The 22,039-nt window shown below is 38.0% G+C and overlaps 1 protein-coding gene across 1 annotated transcript in view; it reads right to left on the bottom strand.

Moving 5' to 3' along the window:
• LOC131072914 (anaphase-promoting complex subunit 1) overlaps window positions 1-22,039 on the bottom strand; it is a 310,855-nt gene that overhangs the window by 270,951 nt on the left and 17,865 nt on the right. The window lies entirely within an intron of this gene.

Here is a 22,039-nt window from a genome sequence, read left to right as displayed (position 1 = left end):
GGTCTAGGTACAATGTCCCAAACATCATTTTTTTAAGATAGATTGGTATTCCTCAATCATTACATCTTTCCAAGCTTGACATGTTAAAGCCTCTTCAACATTTTATGGTTCAGATTTTGTAAGCTCAGTCATGAGTGCAACATAGCATGATTGACTTCTTATTTTCTTATTCTCTCTGAAGATTTCATCAGGTTCCACATTATTTTCTTCAATCATCTTTCTTGCCCATAGTGGTCTTTTCTTGTTGTTAGGATTTTCAGCATTCTCAAAATTAGATGATTGAGGTTCACAATCTTCTATGCTATTCTCCCTCTGATTCTCAATTGTAAGATTTTCATTTGATTCTGTGGTTTGATCATCTTCTGCACTTAGAGAGGGTTTATAAGCAGCATCTTCTTCAAATTTGACATCTCTACTGATTTCAATAGATCTTCGTCCTGGAATATAGACTTTGTATCCTTTAGTGGTTTCACTGTAGCCAACAAATATGCCTTTCTTCCCGGAGGGTTCTAGTTTGGTTCTTTTTTCTTTAGGAACGTGAATATACACGTGGCAACCAAAGATTCTTAGATGGCTTAAATCTGGTTCATTCCCTGTAAAGGCTTCTTCAGGTGTTATATTCTCTAGGATTGAATGAGGGCATCTGTTTTGAATGTAAACAGTTGTATTTGATGCTTCAACCCAGAATGAGATATGTAGATTTTGATCATGCATCATGGCTTTAGCGGCTTCGATGATGGTTCTGTTTTTCCTTTCTGCAACTCCATTCTATTGAGGATTATAAGGTATTGTACACTCCCTCTTAATCCCAACAGAAATGTAGAATTCTTTAAAATTTTCAGAGATATATTCACCCCTATTATCTGATCTTCGAGTCTTTATTTTCTTCCCAGTTTGATTTTCCACTAAGGCTTTAAATTCTTTGAATTTTAATAACACTTCATTTGATTCTTTGAGTTTTATGAAATAGATCCAAGTTTTCCTAGAGTAGTCATCAACAAATATCACGTAATACAAAAATCCCCCCAGTGATGGTAATGACATTGGACCACACAAATCAGTGTGGACAAGTTCTAGTACAACTTTTGATTTGTGTTCACTTGATGGAAAAGACCCTTTTGAGTTCTTCCCTAGAGTACATCCTCTACAAGTTCCAACACGATCAGATTTTAGATTAGGTAATCCTGTGGTGATCTTTCCTATAGAAGGTAGGGCAATAAATCAAAGATGTCCTAAACTTCTATGCCAAATTTCATTAGAATTTGATACTTCATGATTTAGTGCTTGTTTTTGAGTAAAACTACCCTCTCTAGATCCTATAGGAATATCATTCTTTATGTTGGAATTTTTAGGCTAGAGTAGAACTTTATCTTCATGGAAGGTGACGTAATATCCTTGATCAGCTAGTCCTGAAATAGAGACCAAATTCCTTTTGATACCCCGTACAAAAAGAACATCTTTCAATTGTAATGTAACTCATGTTCTTAATTGAATTGAGCAAGTCCCAATTCCTTTCACTAGATAGGTAGAATTGTCTCCTATTGTAACTTCTTCAGTTGAGTGCCCTTCAAAGGTTTCGAATTGATCTCTAAATCCGGTTATGTGTCGTGATGCTCCGCTATCAATTATCCACATATGTTTGTTTGAATTTAGTTCGCTTGATAAGGCTAAGAAGAATAGAGGATTCTCTACTTCCTTGACTTCAGCTATGGTTGCTTGGGCTTTCTTTCTTTTTGGGCAAAACCTGTGAGCGTAATTAAAAATCTACATACATGAGACCTAATCTTGACCAAGTCTTGGTACCTCTGTAAACTCAAACCCACGACCGGCATAGGTCTGAAGCCTGAGAAGAGAAAAGATGCAACATGCATTCATTATTTGATTGTATACCTGCTGCCAATGTACCGTCTTTCTTCTTTTCTTGGACCTCCATAGATCGATCACCACCCAAAAATCGTGTGCCAGGGAAGCAACAATCAAGCAGTGTATACGCTGGCCAAATGATCGCTACAGTCAAGAATGGCAGAGAGACCACTTGATGCAGTTGAATCGGTCTTCTGTTGTACCGTCGCCAATAGAAAAGAAGCCACCGCAAACCGACACTTATTCCATGCCAAGTTTGGTTCAGATGTCACAGTCGCCTCAAGTCGAATGGATGTCACAGTTCAATGCAAAGTCAGAAAAACGATCGAGCCTATCATGAACAGCTCGACTCAAGCATGGAATCCATGTGATCCAATAAAGGGATCTGAATCTACCAACGCTACAAGCATAAGGAGCTATCCGATAAAAAATGCCTCTATTCTATCTCACTTTTCTCTATTATTCTCTTATCCCAGCTCTAATACCATGTTAAGGAATCTAGATCAGAGATAGAGAAGACAATAGTCTGATAATACGTAGTCAGGATAGACTTTAATGAGATCACTACGATGAAGATGTTTACCTCCGATGTATATGTATAAATCTATTTATTAACCTTCTATGATAACATCAACAGCTTGTTGGTTCGTGAAATTGCCACGGTTATTAGTTTCACTCTGCAGCAAGTGTCGATGCTGATGCATAAATAGAGTGAAAGGTCATGTCCACGTAGGGGCATGACTTCTACGTGGCTTATGCCACGTAGAGTCATGACCCTACGAGAACATGACTCTTCGTATATCGTTCACCATTTGGTTAACTTCATTTACGGTGCTCGACTTCCTTACAATGCTTGGGTTTGTTTACGGTGCTCGGATTATGCCACGTAGAGTCATGCCCCTACGAGAACATGACTCTTCGTATATCGTTCACCATTTGGTTAACTTCATTTACGGTGCTCGACTTCCTTACAATGCTTGGGTTTGTTTACGGTGCTCGGATTAACTACTTCGACAGTCATCGGATGACGATGACAGTCACCATCTATGTCTTCCGACTTCGACAGTCATCGGGATAATTCTGCTGCAAGAAATTTGCAACATCTCAATTAATATATATATATATATATATATATTACTTGCTTCAATCCGAATGAGGCTATATCCTTAACAGGCTACAATGATGCCTCACAAAGGCTTTTATCATGATGTTTTATTTTTTTTTTTGAGTCAAGATTATATAAGGTCCTATGGACCATTTGATGCCATATCAATCCATTTGTAGTCTTTGTCAATCATTTCAAATCAATTGTAAGGCCTTTGATGCCAATTGTTGCCATAAAGACCTATAAGGTCCTAGTTGGGTCAATGATAGTCAAATCACTCAAATGTGTTAATGATAGGTGAAAATGATGTAACTTGTGTCTTGAAGTCATTTCCAGCATGTTGGAAAGGTTTTTGGTGGGTTTGAAGTCATTTGGCAAAATGGTGTCACAAAATGTTAAAGTTGCTTGCAACATTTACAAGTTGTCAAGCAACAATATCAAATTGTAATCCCAATGGCTAACCAAGTTCAAAATATGGTTATAACCATTGGAAATGGTTAAGGCATGTATAAAAAGCCTCCCTTGGGTCGGGGAGTTGCTGTTGTTGCTGTATGTAAGTTTTGGAGAAAAGAATCAATAAATCTTGAAGCTTTTTCTCTGCGATTTCCTGCAATATCACTGCAAAACTGCTCATATCTTCCTTGTACAGACAGATTGCAATGTGAGACCAGTCTCATTGGAAAGCTCTATGAATCACCTTTCATTCAAGACTGATTTTCTGAGATTTGACTGAGATTTGTGCATTTGGTGGGCATTTTTTCCGAAATCTGTTCTGAAACCCTAGGTGTAAGGGTTTGGACTGAAAAATGTGAATAACTCGCCATTCCCTTGGAACAAGAAAGCCAAATCTTGGGGAATGGTAAATAAGGAGTCCTCCAGATGGGTTTTTGTCCATTTTTGCAGGGTTCAAGTTTTGATGCACTTTTGAGGCATTGAATGCCTAACATCCCCATGTGTTAGGCCGTGGAGCATAGGCATGGTGAAGATTTTGAAGTTTGGTGCCAAACAAGCCAAGGAGATGCTAAAACCTGTGAAATCAGTTCATTTGTGATATGCCCCTGCCTTCCAAAGTGGAGTTGTGCAAGTGTGTGTGGTTTTTGAGACACCTCCTTTAAAGTGGCGTAATTGGAAGCCTGAAACTGGGACAGTCATACCTTTGGCCCTAAAAGTCTGAAGAAACCTTATGTGGGAATCTCATATGTCATCATAATCCATGATAAGTGTCTGATAAAGGTCTCACCATGTGTTCATGACCAAGTTTTTCTATGCCAAAGCCTAATTTTGGTCTAGGAGACCTAGTAGGCGTTAGTGAAAGAAGTGAGTTAGTATGTGGAAAATACTCAATATTAAGGGTTGGAATGAATAGTTTAACGGTTCCCAATGTTCAAAACTTGTCAACGACAGTAGTTTCACGCCATGAAAGATCTGCCCCTTTGCTGCCATTTGTAGTCCAATTGGAATGCTCCTATGTCACCCGATAGGTTGACCATTGAAGGGTTTTGTAATTCCAATGTTTTGCTAAATTTGTGAAACCTCTTGTTGACGTGTCTAAAATCGCATTGCTACGACTTCATCCGGCCAACGCAGAATAGAATACTAAAAATCCTATCCTCTCTTGAGATAAGGAAATCCCTAATGCTGTGTTAATTTGATCAATGGGGATGACCTCAATGTTTCAGTTGTCAGGTCTTGACTGCAGGATAGCTTAGTGATTGATGTGATTTGTTGGGAGCACAAGGGGACTTACGATTTTGCAACTAGATGGTCTTCTATGATTCTCGAACTACAAAATAAAATCAAAAGGGAAGGGATAGGAGATCTAAAACTAACAAGACTGGTATGTGGGTAGACGGATTCAACATAACCAATTCCTGCTTGGCCAGAATAGCTCATAACCTTGCAGGAACGGTGCAATCTTCAAGGGGACTTGGAAGATTTTCAGACTGCAAACGCATGACTAAGCACCCAATTCTGGCGAAGCCTAGACGGACACCTCCAATTGAACTAAGCACAATTAAAGGCTCAGGTTAACTATACGAAAGGATACACAATCAATATATCCTCAATGGTATGAACCTGAATTTATCAAATACCTGCACACCCAAAACAAAAAGATCTATCTAAAATGCTGAAAGAAACCATGCAAACAGGATGAAAACAAGATGATAAACACCAAATCAATGTCTATATATTGATTTCGGTTGCCTATTACAACAATTTTTGCAGCATCTCTATGCTACTGCTAAGATCTAACCTATTCTAACTTCTAAAATCTAACTCTCTAACAATCTCACCTTTACAAAAGAAAGGCCTTTGCCTTTTATAGAATTTACAATTTTGAATCGAAGGCTAGGATGGACTGCATCCAAGGGTCCTGATCTGCCTCCCAGAAACTGGCAGCTTTAACCCATGCCAATTCAATTCTCAGTTATCCAACCAACCATAATTCCAACTACCTACAACTATTTGACTTTAATTTGGGTCTATCCGGTAGTTGGACATAACTGACCTATGTCCCCTCTGTTTTAAAATATCTTGCACGAGACCCACAAGCAGTTTTACAATAAAACAGTTTCAGTTTTTTAGAAACTGAACTTCTGGAATTAAATCCAGCTGTGTATTTCTCGAGAATGCAGAGACTTGCTGCATCCGGAGTGTTCTTTGGTCTTTGGTCTCGATGGTGGACTTTGGCTTGTCGTCCAGCAGCACGCTTCCAAATGCTTGGTTCAGATCTCGCGCTCCTGCAGCACGTTCCTGCATCTTCTTCTTCAACGTTCAGTGCATGGCTCCTTGATGTTTCAGGCCTTCTCCTGGTTCTTCGGGACGATGCCTTCAACCGGCGAACAATTAATCTTATCTTAATAAACCAATTTGAAAAATTAAAATTAATTTAACAAATATTAAATTTTAACGTCTCGCTCGAGAAGCTCTTTGTGAGATGTATCTTTTAAATGTCGTCTTTTTCTTCGAACGTGAAATTCGATCCTCGTCCAAGATGTGTGATTTTCACTTTGCTATAAAAAATGGCTAACTTGATTAAAATTCAACATTTTTATTAAAAGGTTGAACTATAGTGTCTTTTAAATGCGTCCTTTTGATGAATTTTGACCATATTAGGCGAAATGTGAGATTTCGTTTTCAAGTTACTTGCCTTTGTGTTGTGACGTTTTCACACATCGCCCCATTGCAAATGGGGACCCCTGTTTTTTTTTTTTGCTTTTTAGGGTTTTTTTTTTTGTTTTTTGTTTTTTTTAGGTCTTTTAGGGTTTTGGCAGTTGGCTTTTGCATTTTTGAGTGCTGTCAGGGAGATCAATAGGATAGCAGGTCCTACTGGAGTGAAGTCCTGATCCTGAAAATTCGGCTAAGTCTGAAAGTCCCGATCCTGAAATTTGGCTAAATCTGGAAAGTCCTGATCCTGAAATTTGGCTAAGTCTGGAATGTCCTGATCCTGAATTTGACTAAGTCTGGAAACTGAAAAACCTCCAAAAACTAGATTTTGCTATAACTCCTGGAGGTCTGAAACCACTCTCAAACATCCTGAAAGTATATATGGAATATAACTTAAAGTATAAGAAATATCTTTCTTCTTTCTTATACTTAAATGTTATATTCCATAAAAATTATCCTGATAGAGAGTTCAAAAAGTCAAATTTCGCTCCTGTCCTTCACTGAGGATCCAGAGCGAAATTCGCTCTTGTCCCTCTCCAAGGGACCAAGGCAAAGCGCTCCTGTCCCTCACCAAGGGTCCAAGGCGAAAAGGCTTGTTTGAGTCATTCTTGACCTTGTTTCGTCAAATTGAGACATCAAAGGCATGGTGGAGGACGAAATGAACGTGATAGAGCATCCAGACTTGATCAAAGACAATGAAATGATGGAGTTTTTGTCTACAAAGGTAAAAGCGCTCCTGTCCCTCACCAAGGGACCAGAGCAATTTTCTTTATATACACATTTTTAGACCTTTCTTAGACTTGAACTCTTATTCATGGCGTGTAACAAGATTATATCTTCCTTAGCCAAGACATTTCATGGTGAAAAGTGAAGCATTTTGGCCTAGAAGACAAAATTCGCTCCTGTCCCTCACTGAAGGACCAAAGCTTGAATTTCAAATTTGCACTGTTCTTGCAAGATCAAGACAATTTTATGATTTGAAGAGACCAAGGAAAACATGATTTATCCATTGAATATAATTTGGAAGGCTAACAAAGGACAGATAAGCTTGGAAAGGTGAAATCGCTCTTGTCCCTCTCCCAGGGACCAAGGCGAAAATGTTATTTAGTGCATATTTGTCTCTAACTTCCTTTAATTGTTTTGTGCAGGGTCTCCAGGGGAGATAATTGGACGTGAATTGAAGATTTTGAGGATTTTGAGGGTTTGAAAATAATGAAATTTGAAGGATTAAGACAAATCACTCCTGTCCCTCACTGAAGGACCGGAGCTTGAATTCCAAATTTGCATTATCCTTGCAAGATTTAAGGGATTTCGCGATTTGAAGAGGTCAAGGGAAGTATGTTTTGCCCGTTGAATATAACTTGAGTAGGCCACAAAGAAGAGAATCAACCCAAATGGCAATAGGCGCTCCTGTCCCTCTCCAGGGGACCAGAGCGATTTTCTCACAAGACAAATTTCTGGCAAAGGTAAAGCAAGTTTCATGTTTGAAATGAATGAAGGGAGGCATAATCGGTCCATTGAAGATAATTTTGAAAATTAGCAAAACATAAGTGAACTCATAATTGCCAAGGCGCTCCTGTCCCTCACCAAGGGACCAGGGCGAAAAACACATTAACAAGCCTTCCTCCCCAAATTGGGACGAATCCAAGTCAAGGCATAAGATTGGAGTGATATTTAAAAATGCTTCAAGGAAGAATGGAGTTGCAAGGACCACATAATTCGATGAAAATGGGCTAGGGCGCTCCTATCCTTCATTGGAGGACCAGGGCGAAAATCTTTGGAGAGTCTATTTTGCCTTGCAAAAAACGAGTTGAAAATGCACTGAAGGGACGAAAGGGATCATTGCTAGCCCCACAACGTGAATTGGCAATTAAAAAATGAAGGATTAAAGACAAAAGTGAAAAGGCGCTCCTGTCCCTCTCCAAGGGACCAGAGCAAAGTTATCGGCATTCACTATTTTCTACTTGGGTGTTAATATCCTCCAAATCGCATGAAATGCCAAAATCATCAACTTCGAAATATTTGAAAAAATTAATTAAATTGGCATTTAATAAATTAATTTTGGGCCTCAAAAAATCGAATTTTAATTATAAAGGCATTTAAAATTAATTTTTATTAAATTAAAATTAAAAGATGAAGCGCTTGAGGCATTATTTTTTATTCATTTTATCAAGTCGGCCTCTTCTTTTTTTTTTTAATTTTATTTATTTTTTTGCCTTTATTTGCAAGGTCGGCCTCATGGGTAAGTGGAAGGTGAGCGCTCTATATATTGGAGGTGTTTTTTCACAATTCAAATCATTCTTGCATTATCTCTCATGCGAACTTGAAGAGCAATTTGAGGAGGGCGAAATTCATATTGAAGGCTATTGGAGAGGTGAATTTCTTGCTAGATTGGAAGATAATTTCCAGATTTTTGAAGACATTTGAAGGCGAATTTCCAGATCTTGAAGAAGCTAGTGGAAGGTGGAGTTCTTTTCCAAGCTAAAGGAGGCGCAATTTGTTCAAGAGAAGGCTTTGATCTACACTTTGCCTAGCGAAATCTTTTTTTTTTTTACATCATTTCTTAGAGTTTAAAACTCAAGAGGAGGTATGGCGAAATCATCTTGACACCCTTGTTCAAGGTTTGATTTTTTAGACATTTGTTTTGAAAATTGCATAGTTAATTAGGAAATGATAACTCAAGATTTATCATGAGGTTTCCTAATTAAAATCTTGAATCTTCTTTTTAAAGTTTAATTTTTAGATTTCAAGATATATTACTAATTTTGAAATGTTGTGTAGGCATCAAGATGGCGACTCCAAAGCCCGGAGGATCTACAAAGTTGGCAGGTTCTCATCAAGGACGATCAAGCAAGGACAAGGGCGACCTCCTCCAGCCTAGCATCGACAAGGACGGCCTTCTTTGGACTAACGTCATCAAGGGGCGACCTCTTCCAATCCAGCATTCCAAGGCGAGGTACATCAATCATCCTGCACATCAAGGACACAAGAAGTTAGAACAAGGGTTCGTTGAAGAAGCAGATAGTTCCAGATGAATTAATTAAAGCCAGCTTCCCAACAACATCAAGTTGAATATTTACCAAGTTACAAGTGTCAAACGAGGTGGCATCCTAGTCATCACTTCTCCAGTCAGTGTGGTCCACCTCAGCATTTCCAGATTCAATGTACCGAACTCATGGAAGGTGGCACAAACTCCGATGTACCTACCCGGCTATCCATTGGTCGATTTTTCCAGAGAGGACATGTGTCCAAGCAATACAATTATTTCATTGGTCAAGCATTAAATGTTATGTAATGGTTGTAACAAACCCTAATTAGGGTTTTCATTGTAAAATCTTGGCCATTGATCTCGAATTGATCTAAGCCATCAAATTGTATTGAGGGCACTATATAAGCCCTGGCATTTCATTTTGTAAAGGGAATGGTTAGAATAGAATAGGAGTTGGAAGCAGTTAGAAAGGAGTTAGTGAATAGAGAGTAGTTAGCTAGTTGATAAAATAGCAATTAGAGTAGAGTAGAGAGAGAAGGCAAAGATTGTTGCCAAGATGTTGTTGTAAAAGACTTGTAACTTCATTGAAGAAATGGTGAAATTTATGGGTCGATTCGACAATTTGCATGGTCTTTATACTTCTCATATTTGATTTTATGATTAGATGAGTGGAAGAAATGTGCTTGATTGATGGTGGAATTTTATATCCATACTACTAGCAGTTTGTTGATTGCAGACTTGCCTTGTGTAGTCAACTGGAATCATTCAGCTTAAGCTTAACTTCAATTGTCGCTTCTTCATTGATATGCATCAACCTGATGGTGTCTATGCCTGCAGTGATGATTTGAACATCATAAAGCTTTCCTTCGAAGATCGCACTAACCTTGTGGAGATGGTCCTGGGATGTCAAAACAAGACTTAGTTAGAATTTCATCAAAGATCATTCATTGCTCTTACATTCTTAGTGTTAGGATTAGATCCTCTCCTCGCCCTCGTTTTTTTTTCCTTTTTTTTCAAGTCTAAGCTAGTAAGAGTCTGTGTTCCAGCAATATCCAAAGCAGATCAGACGTTCAATCATCAAATGTAAGTCCCCTTGTGATTCCAGCAAATCACATCATACCACAGAGAGCTTATCCACACGTAGAGACCCTACATACAAGAACCTTGAAGTCATCCCGATTGATCCTTTTCGCAACATCTTCAGCATTCGGAGGCTTTACTCAAGAGAGGATAAGGTACCTTTAGGTATTTTATTCTGTGTTTGATAGTGTACAAAATACATGTCAACACTTTGTAATCCAAATTTCGGGAATTTTAGCCTAAATGGGAGATTCACTAGACACTCTAATCACCCTCCTTTGCAATTTCGGACTAAAAGGGACTTTGTAAGGCTTTCAAGAATTTTGGGCCTGAAGAAGATTTTGAAAATGTCTAAAGTTAAACGCTTTCCCTTGGTTTATCCATTTTCAGCCTAAAGAGGCGTTTTGGAAAGGTTTTTTTAAAAAAATAACGCCCTTTTCACATCATTCTCTATTTTCGGGCTAAAACCTACTTTTGCAAACTTTATAAAAAAAATGCCTTTCCCTATTTCGCAATTTTCAGCTGAGGAATGCTTTTTGGAAAGTTTTATGTTTCAACGCTTTACTTCATTTTCCAATTTCGGGCTAAAAGGCCCTTTGGAAAAGTTCGTAAAAATGACGCCCTACTTCATTTTTCGGGTTGAGAAGCCACTTTGCAAAGTTATTTAAAGTTAAAACACTTTACCAATTTCGCGATATTCTTATTTTTTATATTTTCAGCCATTTTGCAAAGTTTTTAAAAAACGCCTTACTTATTTTCGAGCTAAAGAGGGCTTTTGAAAAGTTTGAAGTTTAACGCTTTTCATCTTTTTTTTCCCCCTCCGCGATTTCGGGCTTAGGAAGCCTTTTGAAAAGTTTTCATGTTTTACCTCATCACGCGATACTTCACATTTTCGGGCTGAGGAATGCACTCTGCAAACTTCATAAAAAAATGACGCCTTCCTTCATCCCTTGCGTTTTCGGTATGAAAGGTTATTTTGAAAGTTACGCCATTTTCGGGCTGGAAGAGCATTCGGCAAACTTGTGCAATTTGGACTCTTCTAAGTTTTCGGCCATTTTCCCCCCCTACTACGCGATTTCGTCTTTCCATCAAGGACGGAGCGAGGTGTGCATAATGCACAACACCTCCTTTTTGAGTTTGAAATCATCCTTATTGCCTTTGCATCATCTCCGCTTGATTGAAACCCTACAAACAAATTAGAAATCATTTACTACAACAGTAATTTCAATAAGCTGATTATAATAGTTAACATTAGTAAATACATGGCAAAATGATCAATTCAGTCATAAAGCATTAAAGATATTTGGAGGACTCAACCATAAGAGAGTATGGGAAAGAGTGACTTTGACGGGATGTCTCAAACCCTCTACCCTAGGCCCAAGAGCGGATATACCATCCCTCTTGGCCTCATGTGGCGTATGCCATCCATACGAGGCGGACTACCCAGTGAGGTGTCCACTTTCTGTTATCCCCTCATCCTGCCAACCTTTTCATTCTCTCTATGATTGGGCTCCTTGTATCGACGCAATATGACAAGGGAAAGAGGTTACAACAGGGTGCCCTAATAGCCATCTCCTCTAGGCCCAAAGGCAATACCTTTTGTACCCCCTTGGCCTATATATAAACATATATATATACATTATGCCATATATAGAGAACAATGTTGGAAGGTTGTACCTTTGTCCCCTTGGTTGTTCAACACCGCCCTTGGGGATTCGTGACATGGCTTAAGCGCCTCTCGTGGTTTGTTTATCTCTAGTGTTTATCAAGCATTAAGAGGTTGATCTTTTGGTACAACGTCAAACCTTGGGCCAACAAGTGGTACCAGAGATCAAGTCATGGGTTTGAATCCCTCAGTCGCGTTGGAAGCGGGGGGATTGTTGAAAGGTTCATGCCTTCATCCCCTTGGTTGTTGAGTGTCGCCCTTAAGGATTCATGATATGGCTTAACCAACTCTCCTGGTTTGTTTATATCTGGTGTTAGTGTCAAGCATTAAGAGGTCGACCTTTTGGTGTAATGGCAAACCTTGGGCCAACAAACTGATACCACAATACTAATATTGGATTGAACTGTTGTATATTTCAATAGCTTATGTAAAGCCAAGTGTGATTCATTCGGTGATTGATTGAATGAATGAATGAATTCCTTTGATTTGATGAATTGAGGTATTGGTGAGTGATGATTAAGTGATTGTTGATTTGATAGAATGATTTGTTGATTGATTATTTGCTTGATTTTAATGATTGGAATGATGATTGATAAGTGAACCTTGAATGATTGGAATGATCTCTTTTATACTTCATTGGTGAAAGGGTCACCACCTTTCATTAGACTTGAGTCACCACCATTCATTAAATTGAGTCACCAACCTGCATTGCTACCTTTAAGAATAATAAATTATTCTCCAAATTAATCTCCCTTCCATCACTTCCTCAAATGAAACTTCTTCCCTTTATATCTTCCCATGTGAAGGAGAGATCACATCTCTTCATCATGCCTGCCCTTTGGAAAGAGACACAACTTTTCACAATTTCCACCCTTTAAAATAGTACAATCCTTCATATTTTTTTCCCTTTGAAAGAGACACAGCCTTTCTACTTCCAATTCCTTTCTTCTTCCATTAATCTTCCCTCCTCCCTTTTTTTTCTTTTCAAATTACCATTCTCCTTTTTATATCTCATTGTTTGAGAGACTCATAACTCTCCATTCCATGCCTTTTGACCTTTCATTTACATGTTATATTATATTTTTATTATTTTATGTTTTAATTTATTTTATTATTTATTATTGAATCCTATTCAAAAGGGAGACATTACAGTCCACCCTACCCACGATTGCTTGTCCTCAACCAATGATCATGGAGTGTTCAACATGATTCCCCGAATGAAATGGCTTTGGAAACACATCGAATAAACTTGCTGAAAACACATCAAACATGATGCGAATCATTATCAAGACATAAGGCATTCATTAGGAAGGCACACACACATGAAGTTATCATGCTAAAAACATGATAGACATGGGGCAAACACATAAATACAAAGCATATATAAAACACACATGGAGTAAACATGATGAAAACACATTAGACATGAAGCAAACACTTAAAGCATGAAGTATACATGTGAATACACATAAAGTATGAATACATGTAAAGCATAAAGCATTAAGTATACACACGAATGCAAATACGCATGGATCACACACACAAATACACATAAGATGCAAAACATGATAAATACACATGAATACCTGTAACACATCAAGGCATGAAGCATACATAATTTCACATAAGGCATGAAGTAATATACATAAATACACACAAGGCGTGAAGCATACATGTAAGGCATGAAGTATACACATAAGGCATGAAGTAATACACGTAAGGCAAGAAGTGTACATGCTAAACATAAAGTATAAATATGTTAACGTGGCTAAAGTCGGATAACCAACTCTCCCCGGCCAATGCAGAATAGAATGTTCTTGCTGAGTATTCTATCCTCTCTTTTGTAAATCCCTAATGTTGTTTTAGTTGATCAAAGGGGACAACCTCAAGGTTCCAAATGTCAGTTCATGACTACGGGATAGTTCAGCGGTTGATGTGTTTTGTCGGAAACACAAGGGGCCTTAGTTTACAACAAGCTGGTTTGTATCCAACGATGTTGTGATTCTCGGATTGGGAAATAAAATCAAAAGGGAAGGGTTTAGGATACCTAAGGACGGTGATGATAACAGTTAATGCGGCGGGTAGACAGATTTCCATAAACTGATTCTTGTTTTGCCAGAGACACCCTCACAACTCAACAAGAACAGTGCAATCTCCAAGGGGATGAAGGATTTTCAGACTGGAGATACTCATCTAGGCACCCAATTCTAGCGCAGCCTAAAACGAATACATACGATTGAACTAAGCACAGGTAAGGTTTAGACTAACCATGCACGGTGACCTACAATCAGCAGGCCCCCAATGGTATGAACCTGAAATGCATCAAATACCCCCACATTTTGTCATTAAAACCATTGAATTCTAACTAACCAACTAAAGGCAAACCATGCAAACAGAAGAAAACAAAGACAACAAACACCATATTTCAATGTTCATATATTTGCTTCAACTGCTATTACAACTATTTCTGCAGCAATTCTATGCTACTCCTAATCTGTAAACTGCATCTAACTACTAAAATCCTATGTTACCCCGAGTTTCCGGGATGGGGGGACGGGGGGATGGGGGGACGAAGAAACGGGTTTCCAGGACGAATTTTTTTTTCCCAAAGTAGGGGACGGTAGGGGACGGCAGTGGGGACAGCTATAAAAAAATAGGGAAAATTTAAAATATATAGGGAAATTTGAAATATTCGTATAAAAACATGGATAAAGCATGCTTATATACACTATAAAACCTTAACATATGACGTTTGTGTTAAATAATTCAAATTGAGAGTTTGCATGAGAGTGGAAGTCAAACAAATAATCAAAATTCAATCATTAATTTTATGGGACAGCCAGAGTATAGGTTTCTGAAAGTTTTTGAGTTTCCGAGACGTCCCCGTTTCTGGGACGGGTCAAATTATGTCGGAAACGCGTCCCCGAGTAACACTACTAAAATCTAACTATCTAGCAAATTTTAACTACTGAAATCTAAACCTTTACAAGAGAAGGCATACTGCCTTTTATAGATTTTACAAATTGAATCGAAGGCCAAGATTGACTACAACCAAGGGCCCTGATCTGCCTTCTAGAACTTGGCTATCTTAACCCATGCCTAGTTACTCTTCAACTGTCCTCCCAACCACTTTCTCAACTACCTACAACTATTTGGCATCAATTTATGTCAATCTGGTAGTTGGAAATAACTGACCTGTGTCCCCTTATTTTAAATACATTAGACGGCACCCACAGGTAGTTCTTTTTAAACTGAATTTCTAGAATTAATTCCAGTTGTGCATTTCTGAGAATGCATACACTTGTTGTATTCTGAGTGTTCTTTTGTCTTCGGTCTTGTTAGGACTTCAACTTGTCGTCTGATGGTGGCACGTTTCTCCGTATTTCATCACTTCGACCTTGCGCTCTGCGGCGTGTTCTTTATTGGCAGCGCTTCTTGGCGTTGCTCGTTTTAATCTTGCGCTTGGCATTTTCACCTCTCGGTGTCGATCACAATCAAGTCTTCACTTTGCGCTTCAAGTTGACGCTCTAGCTCTTCCCAATGTCGTTGATTCTGCAAACGATCGATTTTTGACTTGAATTAATCATTTTGAAAAATTAAATAAATTAATTTAACAAATATTAAATTTGTAGGGGATGTCGGGTTTTGTTTTGGCGAAGACGAAAGACGTTTACTTTAAAGCAATATAAAACCTCCTTTGCAAAATTAGGGTTTCAAGATTTAAAATGTGCAATTTTGCTCTTAGTTTTAAACATCCTCCTTACTTACATGAAATTCAACCATTTTTCTCTAAATGAGCGAACTTTAGTGACCCCTTTTGACTTGAGATGAAACTCGAACATTCCATTATAAAAGTGTGACTTTCAGTTGATATGTGAGATTTCACTTTAAACTCTCCTTTTAAGTTCGGCTATTTGAGGCTAATTGTGTGATTTCATCCTTTAGTTTTAAACGCCTAACTAGCCTATTACAAAACTCGCGAATTTTCTAAGTTATGATTTAAAGTGCCCCCCTTAAGTGAAATTCGAGCTTTTGTCCCCAAATGAACGAATTTGTTTCTCTCAAAATGAATGAAAAGGCTGACCTGGACAGAAATCGACTATTTGGGATTAATTGAGCGATTTTGTTTTTCTTAACAAAATCGTTGACCTTTTGTAGAGTAAAAATTGGGCCTTTTGGTTGAAGTGAGTGATTTAAATTTTCATTTTAATAAAACCTAAACCTTAATACTTTATGGGCGAAATTGGGAGCAAATATCGAGGCCTTTCTCAACATTGTGAAGGCGTTTGCGAGGGCCTTTTTTTTTAGCTTTGAATACCTCCCCCATTTCTCTATGAAACTTGGCAATTTTGGTGAAAGAGTGTGACTTGACCTTTGAAAGAATTCCTCTGTACTGAGAAACTCACGCGATTTGAGACGACTTCGCCTAAAGGATGCGACGTCGAATCCGTTTCTACACTTTTCACTTTACTAATATTCGGGTTTTTGAGGATTCGCCCAAAGTTTAGGGTTTGGTTTGCTTTGCAACTTCGAGTATTTTGCCAAAGATGTGCGATTTTTAACTTGGAATATTTTCAGCTCAGTAGATGGTACGATTTTGGCATTTCAAAGCGACTTTCCTCCTTGCACTGGCAAACTCGGGCATCTCAGATAAAACGCGCAACCTCTGATATACACTTTCGCCCCTAACGAATTAGTGATCCGCCCTTTTCATGCGATTTCGGACCTATGAGAGGGATTGCACGATTTAGGTTTGGTTTGAACACCCAATTTGCCCATGAGAAATTCAGTCAATGCTCTCAGATTGAGCGAACTTCATTGTATTCCCCTCTTTCTCTCAAAATACAAATCAAATCCCGAGTTTGGGGTATTATGTCGACTCAGTCACGTGCCTTTTCTCTCTATCGGGCAAACTTTCAAAAAAAAAAAAGGGGGGCCCCCTGTGAAGCAGGGTGGGGTGTGCATAACGCACAACAAAATACACGTAGGGCATAAAGCCATATAAATACACACCAAGCATGAAACGTACATTTGAAGGCACACCATATAGAAGTGCAATGTTGGCCTACTTGATTTTATTTTTTTGACTGAGTTTATAGATCACATTCTTAGACCTTCATATCTCTTTAAATAGATTGCATTTTATTGTTTAATCTTTTTCCTGTGGGATGGCGAGATGAAGCTCTAATACCATATGCAATGTCCCTTTTTGTCAATGCCCACGTTTTTGCCCTAAAATCACAGTTCCAAGTAACTTTCCTACTAGGGTTAGGGACATAAACTTAATCATAAGATATCTCTAATTTATTGGGGAAATTCAACCATCAAGAAGCTAGGATAAGGTGACTCGATAGGGTGTCCTAGATCCCCCTACCCTAGGCCCAAGAGCGGATATGCAGTCCCTCTTGGCCTCATGTGGCCTATGCCATCCATAAGAGGTGATCTACCCAGTGAGTTGTCCACTTTCCATTATCCCTTCATCTTGCCAACCTTTTCCTTCTCTCTATGATTGGTCTCCTTGCATTCATGCAACATGACAGGCGAAAGAGGTTACAACAGGGTGCCCCAAAAGCCATCCCCTCTAAGCCCAAAGGCAGTAATCTTTGTACCCTCTTGGCCTCATGGGACTATTTGATCATCACCATGAGGTGGTGTACCTAGAAGAGTAACCCATCGCCGTACCCCTCTTGTAATCCCTCATTTCCTCTATGATGGCTGACTTTAATAATCATTTAGAACATATAAAGAATTCCAGTATTATGCATGTATTCTACATATAATAAACAGACATAAACCATAGCATATCATGATACAATAATGAGCAGATACAATTAATATTCACTATGCTATGTTAAGCAATTTAAACAGTAATGCATGACAGTGTGCAGATATATATATTCACTACGCCATATATAGAGAACTCATACCACACTACCGTATTAGATCGAACTGCTGTGTATTTCAATATCTTATGTAAAACCAAGTCTGATTCATTCAGTGATTGATTGATTGAATGAATGAGTTCCTTTTGATTTGATGATTTGAGGTATTGGTGAGTGATGATTAAGTGATGATTGTTGATTTCGTAGAATGATTTGCTGCTCGATTTGAATGATTGATATGATGATTGATAAGTGAACCTTGAATGATTGGAATGATCTCTTTTATACTTCATTGGTGAAAGGGTCACCACCTTTCAGAAGACTTGAGTCAGCACCCTTCATTAGAATTGGGTCGCCACCCTTCATTGCTACCTTTGAGTATAATAAATTATTTTCCAAATCGATCCCTCTTTCATCTCTTCCTCAAATGAACCTTCTTCCTTTTATATCTTCCATGTGAAAGAGAGATCACATCTCTACATCACGCCTGGCCTTTGCCAAGAGACACAACCTTTCACAATTTTCACCCTTTGAAATAGTACAAGCCTTCATAGTTTTTGTCCTTTGAAAGAGACACAACCTTTCTTCTTCCATTAATCCTTCCTTGGTTCACATTCTTCCATCCATTTCTTCCCAACTCCCTTTTTTTCTTTCCAAATTATCTTTCTCCTTTTTATATCTCATCGTTTGAGAGAGTCACAACTCTTCATTCCATGCCTTTTGACCTTTCATTAACTTGATTACATTTTGATTATGGTATATTATATTTTTATTATTTTATGTTTTAATTTATTATTATTATTTATTATTATTTATTATTAAATCCTATTTAAAAAGGGGGCCATTGCAGAGATTTCTGATTTCTGGAGTTGTGCTCTTTGCGTGGCTGAATTCATATTTTGCTCATATCTTCTGAAGGAAGGCAAATCTAGAGTCCTTTAAGAAGTCTGAAATCAGCTCATTGTGGTGACTTATGTAATGTATTGGGTGGTTAAATTTGACAAAAAAAGTGATTATTGGGGTCATTGGCACTTGCATATGACCTTTCTTGTCAAGTTTAAGTTTGCTGCATGCTTTATGGTTTGATTTTAATGATCAGGAATTCTGATTTCAGCTTCTAGCTCCCTGACTGAGTGGCAATGGTTCTAAACCCCCTACTCCATATAGTTTATTGTTATGAGCATTGCATTTGTTAGTTTACGTATTTGCATTAATCTGAAGCTAACAATCAGCAGTCATTCTACTTTAGTTTCTATATTGTTTCATATATACATTTCCAAAAACAAAAATTAGGGGTGGACATTACAGTCAGATCATTATTTTTTGCTTCCATGCTCACAACTTTTGCCAGTATCTCCAATTTCCACAATTATAGCAGCATTGGAAATGTGCTTTACTGCTCTTCTGATCCACTCATGAACTTTTCCCAGATTTACCCCAAGTACATTTTAATCATTTTTTTGTGTTTTCACATTCTAGTCAATTACTTGGATGTTTTGGCACCTGGAAAGGATCTGTTTGCATGAGACTTGAGAGGACTTCATTCGATCTTTTTTACATGCACTGAGGTTATTGGGGTCTGATATTTTCATCTTGAGTTATCATGTGTTTTTCTATTCATCCTGTTGTTCTCATCCTAGAAGAGGATAACTATTGAATCTTGGTGAAATGTCTCATCCTAACACATCTCAAGTGACTAGATCTTTTGCCTTATTTGTATGGACTTGTAGCTAAACCAGCCACACCAGAGGGTAGATCAGCTTGGGGTATTATCATTGACCATGTTGTAGGAGACTAGGAGTTAAGTTCTAGTGTTGCTCCTAACACTATATGTGTTGCATCAGACATAATTGTCCTCACACACTTTGGACATGACTGTTAGAGTAAAAGGTATTAGTTTACTTATTTAATTAAATCATATTGATTTAATAATTCAGTCACCTTTTCTCTATTTCACTTAAGCTAAATTTAAGAAGCTAAACTTAGTAATATTAATAATTAAGTAAATTAATTAAATCATATTGATTTAATAATTAAGTCACCTTTTCTCTATTTCACTTAAGCTAAATTTAGGAAGCTAAACTTAATAATTAATAAATCAATATGATTTAATTAATTAAGTAAACTAATACCTTTTACTCTAACACCCCCCCTTAAGATGAAGTTAGGGAGAAGCTTAAAAAACTAAGGACTAGATGCTAGAAAGCTAAAAATGGGTCTCGGCAACAAGGCCAGATGAGGTACCCAAGTACAATGAAATCTTTGTAAAGTGGAGAAAACCCAGTGGGAACAAAACTCCTCTCCAAGAAGAGATGAAAGCTCAAGTGAAGGACTAAGAAACCTCCAAACAAGAATGTTCCAAAAGATAGGAACAAAAGACGAGCATGAAGAATCACTGAAGCATGAAGAAGCTGCAAACTCTATCGTAGAATGACTGCTAAGACGCTGAAATAAGAACCTCCTCTAAAACAAAAGATGGTCAAGATCAAGAAGACATAAATCTACATGAGTGTCCACAATGACACTACTTGAATCCGAATCAAATGGCAAACACAGGAAAAACATCTGGAACCCAAAGATACAGATGGCACAAGTACCAACAATCTGAAGAACTAATCAAATGAAAAATAGAAGGTCGCCTCCAGAAAATAGGAATGCAAGAGTGTCCATATGGTAAGTATTCCATCTCACCAAAATGCATGGGTAACTTGTCGCTGCATCCGCCTAGTACATAGGAACAAATACTTAATACATAGCTCTGATACCATGAAAAATAAATTGAATGAATGATTCAATAATCGGATAATTACATTGAACGATATACAGACGTATATATAGAGGTTACAAGACGATGTTCTATAATTAGAACATAATGTTAAAGTAAAAGACTAAAGAGCTAAGCGCTAAATTAAGCGTGAAAGCTAAATTAAGCTTAAAAGCTAATTACATAAAAAAAAAATGGCCATTAACCAAGGAACTAAAAATAGGTGACTAACATAGAATTAAATATTCTAATACCCTTCGTGTAAAGCTCCACCATCCAACCAATGACCTAAAATTTAAAAAATGCCCTTAGAATATAGGAAACCGTCCAAAACTAAAAAATAATAGGCACAAATGAACAAAACCAACCCTCACTACTATGTACTTCTCTAGCAATCATCTCTCGCCCATTGAGAAGCATACAGATGAGCACGAGGGTGTCCCACGCATGTCAATTCAATGAAACATGGATATCAGACAATATTCTGGAAAACTTTCTGAAAACCAGCACCTTGAAAAGCAACCTATCAAGCATTATAGCATAGAATTTCACAAAAGTATGTCCAATTATGATTTACTTGTAGTTAATTATATTGGAGCGATCCTCAAATTTGTGATATGTATTCAATAAAATATTGTGACCATGCAGGGTAACCTGTAATTATTAATCTCATTCAATAGTTGTGAAGTAGGGTAAGCAAGTGAATCCATACTCAACTTACAGCCCCTAACAATTTGCCACATTGTTGGAGCAACCTTTAAAATAGCTGTCCAAACATGAGCTATCAAAAACATGTGACAAAGGTGGGAGGGGTAGGGGACTCTATTGGTAAGCTGATCAAAGATAACATAAAGAGAGCTGGCATCAGTGACCCAATCAAACACCAAAAGACCTCACGTGAGTTATGGAAGGTAGCAAAGATCTTGTTCTATCTTGACAAAAGAAACTTGTGTTTCTTATACTCAAAGAACCAACGATGGTCTCTAGGGGTGGTAAAAGCAGAGGGAAGATTGTGGACAATGATAAAATGAATTCTCCCATACAAGCCTTAACATTCATCACCAGACCAACAACTCAAAGGGCAAAAACTATGAAGATGGGGTGGAGTAGACTAATCAACAATGTGGGTTAAAGAGTCAGCAGCAGAGAGAATCTTACACAATGCAGCAGCAGTGGAGGGTGGAAGGGAGTAGAATCTAGACATAAGCTAGGAAAGTCTGAAAGGATATTAAAGGGAGTATTCGGCATCAAAACGGGTCGTGGTACAGGGAGGGAGAGAGTCGAAACACATGGAGGGTGAAGATCAAAACAGCAGAGTCATCCAAAGGGGAAGATGTGAGACACGAATGTCCTGAATATGAGAGATGACCACTGCTATGAGCGAAGCAAGTTTATCTGTGAGAAACAAGGAAACAGGAGAGCACACTAAGAATGTGGAGCCTCTAAATTCTGTCAGAGAAGGTATTTACTATAAACAATGACGGGACTATCCTCATCAGCTGAAGTCCTTGATAAGGAAGTT

Source organism: Cryptomeria japonica, chromosome 11 (genome assembly GCF_030272615.1).
Source record: "Cryptomeria japonica chromosome 11, Sugi_1.0, whole genome shotgun sequence".
NCBI lineage: Eukaryota > Viridiplantae > Streptophyta > Pinopsida > Cupressales > Cupressaceae > Cryptomeria > Cryptomeria japonica.
Note: the sequence above shows the minus strand (reverse complement) of the source record. Positions and strands in the feature narration are given on the sequence as shown.